Source organism: Gobio gobio (genome assembly GCF_949357685.1).
Source record: "Gobio gobio genome assembly, chromosome: 4".
Lineage (NCBI taxonomy): Eukaryota > Metazoa > Chordata > Actinopteri > Cypriniformes > Gobionidae > Gobio > Gobio gobio.
Genome location: NC_137100.1, coordinates 30,206,815 through 30,214,187, shown reverse-complemented (window position 1 = coordinate 30,214,187; position 7,373 = coordinate 30,206,815). Strand labels below are relative to the sequence as shown.

The following is a 7,373-nucleotide window of genomic DNA, read 5'->3' as shown; positions in this document are numbered from 1 at the left end:
GTTGTGGAATAATAATTTTGCTGTCTGGACATGGCAGTAATTTTACATGCTAGACAAATCGCTCTAATCTAGCCCATATTTAAACCAAGACGTCACTTTAGTAGTACTTAAGCATCGTAGAAACAGACGTCCTTGGCAATTATTTCAAATATATGACTCTGTGGAACTTAATGAGTCACGTAATGTGAAAACTGAGCACAGCTGCATTTGTTCTTAGATTACAAAAACCCCGGTCTCAGTGCCACACTTTCATGACTACTCCCAAACAACGGAGCATAAAATGAAATCGAAATCTTTTTTTTTAAATCGAAAAGTCTTGAAAATTGTCAAAATGACCTGAATAGACAATTTAAGGGTTAGTTCACCTAAAAATGAAAATTAGCCCATGATTTACTCACCCTCAAGTCATCCTAGGTATATATGACATTCTTCTTCAAACGAATAAAATCTGAGTTATATAAAAAATGTCCTGGCTCTTCAAAGCTTTATAATGGCAGTGAATGGTTATGTCGTTTTTAAAAGACCATAAAAATGCATCTATCCATCATATAACTGCTCCACACGGCTCCGGGTGGTTAATAAAGGCCTTCTGAACCGAAGTGGCGCGTTTGTGTAAGAAAAATATCCATCTTTAAAACTTTATAGACTAAAATTACTAGCTTCCGGCAGTCAGCGGTACGCGAGTCGACTTGCGCTAAAAGAGTAACCCCCGATGCTAAGTTTTGTTTTGCTCTATCCTCTGCGCTTCTGCGTTCGTCAATATGCATGCGTCAAGGGTTTTTAGCACAAGTCGACTCGCGTACCGCTAACCGCCAGAAGCTAGATATTTTTCTTACACAAATTAATTTCCACTTCGCTTCAAGAGGCCTTTATTGACCGCCGTGTGGAGCAGTTATATGATGGATAGATGCACTTTATGGACTTCAAAAACGACATAACCATTATAATGCTTTGAAGAGCCAGGACATTTTTAATATAACTCCGATTTTATTTGTCTGTGTTGGTAGATTTTGTATATTTAATTGTGTATGATAATTTTCTCTATTTTACTTTTAGATTACATTGCTATCATGTAATGTCTACTGTACTTAAATTAATCTTTTTTTTTTTAAATTAATAACCCTGTTAAAAGTACTCTTTAGTAGATCTCAGACCTTCAGACTGTACATTATTATAATGTCATGATGCCTAAATTCTCTTTTAACTTTTAAAACTTTTTAACTTTTAAATCGTTTTTTATCAGATAAACATTTATTATCGGTGTCAGATTTTAATATTGATGCATCCCACCCAGATCACTTGCTTGTAGTTCCCCTTCGAGGGAACTCGAACTGCGTCATCGTGACGACACTTTGGGGAACGCCCCTCGCGTTAAGCGTCTGAAGAAACAGTAGAATCAGCCCAATCCGATTGGTGTTGCGTGATGACGTCGTATGTGACGGCATACCCGGAAGATACAAAGAGACGTCTGAACGAAACAGAGATAGCTTTTTTGCTCTTCAGCGTGAGCGCTCTGTTTGTTCAGTCTGAAGGTGTTGTTACAACGTGAAAGCAAGCATTATATATATATTATGGCGAGCGAGCGTTTCAGGCTGTGTGTGCACCCGTGTCCGCGCTACATTACGGGCACGGACACACATCAGCTTTGTGTGCAGTGTCTCGGCGTGCAGCACGCCCAAGCCGCTCTTGAGGGGGCGGCTTGCGGTGATTGTGAACTGCTGCCGCTGAGGGTGCTGCGCTCGCGGCTGGCCGTCTTTGAGGAGACCGGTCAGCGTCGTGAGCCCCGCGGTTCTGGGCCTGCGTCTGTTGAGGCAGCGCGGCGCCGTAGATCGTGGGGCTCACAGCGGGATCTTTCAAGAGGATATGGGACTGCTGAGGCATCCTCCCTATCCTCCTCTGAAGATTCTGATATCCTCCCGCCCCGTGTGGAAGCCCGCGATGCGGCTTCTTCCCGCGGGGCGGAGGATCCGGTTCTCAGGCTGTCTGATTCTGAGGAATCAGACAATTTGAGGATCGAGGTGGATGATGTGGGGCTTTCGCCACCCCACGCATCCGCTGTTGAGGAGCTTGTGGAGGTTTTAACCCGCGCTGTGGCCAAACTGAGTTTGGATTGGCCACAAGAAATAGTGGACATCCAGCCACCATCTAAGCTGGATGAATGCTTTTTCAGGCGTCGGGTTCAACCTCCACGGCGGGGTCTTCCTTTTTTCCCCGAGCTGCATAACGAGTTGTGTAGATCGTGGGAAAAACCCTTCTCAGCCCGTGTAGCTAATCCCCCAGTACTCGATTTTGCTAATGTGCTGGGGACGGCTGAGTTGGGGTATGCAGCGTTGCCACAGGTGGAAGAGGCGCTTGCGAGCCACCTCTCACCCGGGGCCGCTGCATCATTGAAGGCTCCGTCGCTGCCCACTAAACCTTGCCGCGACACGTCCAAATTAGTCGGCAGGGCTTTTGGTGCGGCAGGTCGAGCTGCTGGTTGTCTGCACACCATGGCGGTCCTGCAGGCATACCAAGCCGACCTCCTCAAAGAGCTGGATGAGGGCGAGGGACCATCTCCGGATGACTTCACTGAGCTCAGGAAGGCAACGGATTTGTCTCTCCGCATTACCAAAGAGACGGCTCGCGCTGTGGGCCGCTCTATGGCTGGAATGGTATGCGTTGAGAGGCATCTCTGGCTGACGCTGTCGGGAATCAAGGAGAGCGAGAAACATTTTCTCCTTGATGCTCCGATCTCGCCTTCTGGCCTCTTCGGCGGGGCAGTGGATACTGTCGTCGAGAGGTTTCAGGAGGCGAGGAAGCAGTCAGCCGCCTTCCAGAAGTTCTTCCCTCGCCGCTCGGGCTCTGCAGTTAGAGCAGGCCCGGGTGGGCAGCCCGGACCCTCATCCAGCTCATCGCACCGCGATGTGCAGAGGCAGAGTGTCGCCTCCCGCGCCCCTCCCGAGGGAGCTTGGCAAAGGAGGCGGCGCTCTCGCAGGAAGCCTTCCCAGCCTAAGAGCGACCTGAGGGACGTTATCCAGGCTAAGAAGGCTCCCAAGCGGTCCTAGCTTCGGCAGGACCGCTGAGAGTCGTCCCCCACAGGGTGGAGCGATCGAGGTCGTTTCCACTCTGGGACTCTCGGGGAATCGTTGCTGCGCTCCCGCCGTCCAAGACGTTTCGGGCCGCATCGGTTCCCTGCGCGCGCGCACTGAACCAGTCGCCTCCATTAGGACTTGCGACAGTTCAGCAGCCGCGTGCGCCTCACGGACCTCTTCCCCGACGACACCCTGCCGGTCAGCCGCTTCAGGGCGTTGGGGCAGAGGCTCGAATAACACCCGAGGCTGGCCTCGAGAGGCTAGTTCCCTTAGTAGATTATCTCGGCGCATGGACATGCCTTCCGGGTATATCTGCGTGGGCCCTGCGTACTGTGGAACGGGGTTACAGACTGCAGTTCGGTTTCCCTCCCCCGAAATTCAACGGGGTGGTTCGAACTGTGGTCGGTCCCGAGCAGGTGCGGGTGATGGAGCAAGAAGTACGCTCTCTGCTGGTCAAGGAGGCTATAGAGAATATTCCTCCACCAGACAGGGAGTCCGGGTTCTACAGCCGGTACTTCATAGTTCCCAAGAAGGATGGGGGGTTGCGTCCAATTCTAGATCTCAGGCACCTGAACCGGTCTCTGAGGAGATACAGGTTCAGGATGCTCACAATTCCAGCCATCGTGACTCAGATCCAGTTCGAGGACTGGTTCGTCACGATAGATCTGAAGGACGCATACTTCCATATCTCCATCCTTCCAGCTCACAGGAAGTTCCTGCGGTTCGCTTTCGGGGGCGAAGCGTACCAGTATCGGGTTCTTCCGTTCGGCCTAGCTCTCTCCCCTCGCACCTTCACGAAGTGTATGGATGCAGCACTGGCTCCGTTGAGACTCCAGGGCATCCGTATACTCAATTATATCGACGACTGGCTGATTTTGGCTCAGTCGTACGATATGGCGGTTCGACATCGAGATGTCGTTCTAGCCCACATAAGGTGCTTGGGTCTCAGACTCAACACGAAGAAGAGCGTGTTGACGCCCTCCCAGAGGACTACGTTCCTGGGGGTTGTATGGGATTCGACGCTGATGCGGGCACGACTGTCCCCCGCACGCGTGGAGTCCATACTGGCGATGGTCTCGAGAGTGAAACTGGGCCGCAGCCTCACTGTGAAGCAGTTTCAGAGACTGCTGGGTCTCATGGCAGCAGCAGCCAACGTGATTCCGTTCGGTCTGCTCTACATGAGACCCCTCCAGTGGTGGCTGAGAACCAAGGGGTTTTCCCCCAGGGGGAATCCTTTTCGCATGATCAGGGTAACGCGCAGATGCCTTCGTTCCCTCGTCATGTGGAAGAAACCTTGGTTCCTGTCCCAGGGGCCGGTGTTGGGAGCGTCGTGTTGCCGGAAGTCCGTTTCAACAGACGCTTCCCTCACTGGTTGGGGCGCAGTCATGGAAGGCCGCTTTTCCAGGGGTCTGTGGGGGACCCGCATTCTTCCTGGCATATCAATTGCCTGGAAATGCTGGCGGTCTACAAGGCTCTGAGGAGCTTTCTCCCGGACCTCCGCGGCCACCATGTCCTGATACGATCCGACAGCATGTCGGCAGTATCGTATCTGAACCACCAGGGGGGCCTGAGGTCGCGCCCTCTTTGCAGACTGGCGCATCAGGTCCTTCTGTGGTCCCAGGGGAAGTTGTCATCCCTCAGGGCGATGTACATTCCCGGGGACCAAAATCAGGGAGCAGACATCCTGTCGAGGCAGGGGCTGAGGCCCGGGGAATGGCGGCTCCACCCCGAGGTGGTGGAGGCTATGTGCGAGCGGCTGGGCCCAGTGGAAGTGGATCTATTTGCGTCTCGAGAGACGTCCCACTGCCCGCTGTGGTTCTCCCTCACTCATCCGGCCCCTCTGGGGCTGGATGCCATGGCACAGACGTGGCCGAGGCTGCGTCTGTACGCTTTTCCCCCGATCGCTCTGCTCCCGGGAGTTCTGGAACGTGTCCGCCGGGAGGGCGTCAGCCTTCTCTTAGTAGCACCCCGGTGGCCCACTCGGGTATGGTTCTCCGACATCATAGACCTGCTGGACGGTCCCCCATGGCAGGTCCCTCTGAGGAGGGATCTGCTGTCTCAGGCCGGGGGTACGATTTTCTACCCACGGCCAGAGGTATGGGATCTCTGGGTCTGGCCCCTGAGGGGGCTCAGTTCCTAGCAGAGGGCCTGTCGGCAGGTGTTGTGGAGACCCTACTCAGTTCCAGAGCTCCATCCACCAGGAGGTTGTACAGCCTAAAGTGGAATGTATTTTCCACTTGGTGTAGAGAGCGGCAGGTGAACCCAGTTAACTGCCCAGTGGCTTCAGTGCTGGAGTTCCTTCAAGACCGCTTCTCCGCCGGTCTTTCCCCGTCCACACTTAAGGTGTATGTGGCTGCCATTGGGGCTTTCCACGCACCTTTAGGTGATGCGACGTTGGGAAGGCACCATCTGGTTGTACGTTTCCTCCGTGGGGCTCGGAGGATGAGGCCTGCGGCTCATTCCAGGGTCCCAACCTGGGACCTGGCAGTGGTGCTCGAGGGGTTGGCTGAGGCCCCCTTTGAGCCGCTGGAGTCGGCTGAGGCGAGAATACTGACCTTCAAGGTGGCTTTTCTCCTTGCCATCACTTCTCTGAGGAGAGTGGGGGACCTCCAGGCCTTGGCAGTCACGCCGACTTGCCTGGAGTTTGCCCCTGGCATGGTTAAAGCCATCTTGCATCCCAGCCAGGGCTACGTGCCCAAGGTGCCATCTAACAGGGCAAGGTCAGTGGTTCTCCAGGCATTCCATCCTCCACCTCACGTGACGGCGGAAGAGAGCAGACTTCACCTCCTCTGCCCCGTGCGGGCATTGAGGATTTATCTGGAGAAGTCTGCTCAGTGGAGAAAGTCAGACCAGCTGTTGGTGTGTTTTGGTTCACCCAAGAAAGGGCTGCCTGCGTCAAAGCAGACGATTAGTAACTGGATTGTCCAGGCTATAGCCATGGCTTATCGGGTGCGCAACCTGCCTTCACCCTTAGCCGTGAGGGCCCATTCTACCAGGAGCATGGCCTCCTCGGTAGCCCTCCTTTCTGGGGCCTCTATGCTAGACATCTGCGAGGCAGCTGGGTGGGCCACTCCTCACACCTTCATTCGTTTTTATAGTCTGCATCTCCCTGAGACGCCTGGCGCGAGAGTGCTCGCCCCCTAGTTGTGCCTGGTTCCAGCTTCACACTAGGGTGGTTATGATTGGTGCGGGATAGTTGGTACTCGTTCCCCAAAGTGTCGTCACGATGACGCAGTTCGAGTTCCCTCGAAGGGGAACGTCTCGGGTTATGACTATAACCCTTGTTCCCCGAGAAGGGGAACGAGACACTGCGTCTCGTGTCCACCCAATCATCAGAGCGCTCGCTTCATCGCAAAGAACGCTATCTCTGTTTCGTTCAGACGTCTCTTTGTATCTTCCGGGTATGCCGTCACATACGACGTCATCACGCAACACCAATCGGATTGGGCTGATTCTACTGTTTCTTCAGACGCTTAACGCGAGGGGCGTTCCCCAAAGTGTCGTCACGATGACGCAGTGTCTCGTTCCCCTTCTCGGGGAACAAGGGTTATAGTCATAACCCGAGACGTTTTTTGCACATTGAGCCAAGGATAGGATACATTTTTTAATAGTAAAAATAAATGCACACCTTGATTTTAACTAGTCCTATAATCACATTTTATAGAATTTCTTCAAATAATTTTGCTACTCAATAAATTATTTTTGTATTATTTTTTTTTTAATTGCTGCATGTCATTCATAATAATGATATATCTGGCATTTTGAGCCATTTGAAATTGTTGACATGTTGAGCCGCCAATTTAGAAATGCTAAACTAAGCTAAATGCTGAGTTCGTAATGAGCTGAATTCATCCTTGAGCTTCGTTGAAAGCTGTTTGGAATTGTGCTGCAGTCTGAGCCCCGAGACTCACACTAAACATGCATCTGCAGCAAAAACTATAAATTGAGGTCTGTATGAAGGTCGACACACTATAATTGCAGCAATTTGAGCCCTGATTTAATCACTGAATGTGTAATGAATCATCTGCGCTGTGTCGTAAATATTTAGAGCAACTGTAACAGACAGATAGGAGCTGAAGACAGTGTAAAAAAAATATCTCAAGAAAATATTACTCCTGGAGACCTCTATACCATTTCTTGTTGTCCTGGATTTAGACTTGTGTTTTCTCCTGTTGGCCCTGGGGTGGACTTGAGGAATAATAGTCAGTAAACCACCAATATGATGATAATGAAAACCAGTTGGACATTATTTCACCAAGTTGGAAATCTGCCCAGATTGCACAGTTTATATCTCACCGCGTA

General features: G+C 51.9%; 1 protein-coding gene across 1 annotated transcript in view; it reads left to right on the top strand.

Moving 5' to 3' along the window:
- The window catches only part of smarca2 (SWI/SNF related BAF chromatin remodeling complex subunit ATPase 2), a 74,271-nt gene that overhangs the window by 58,104 nt on the left and 8,794 nt on the right, over nucleotides 1-7,373 (top strand). The gene's annotated exons all lie outside the window — the stretch shown is intronic.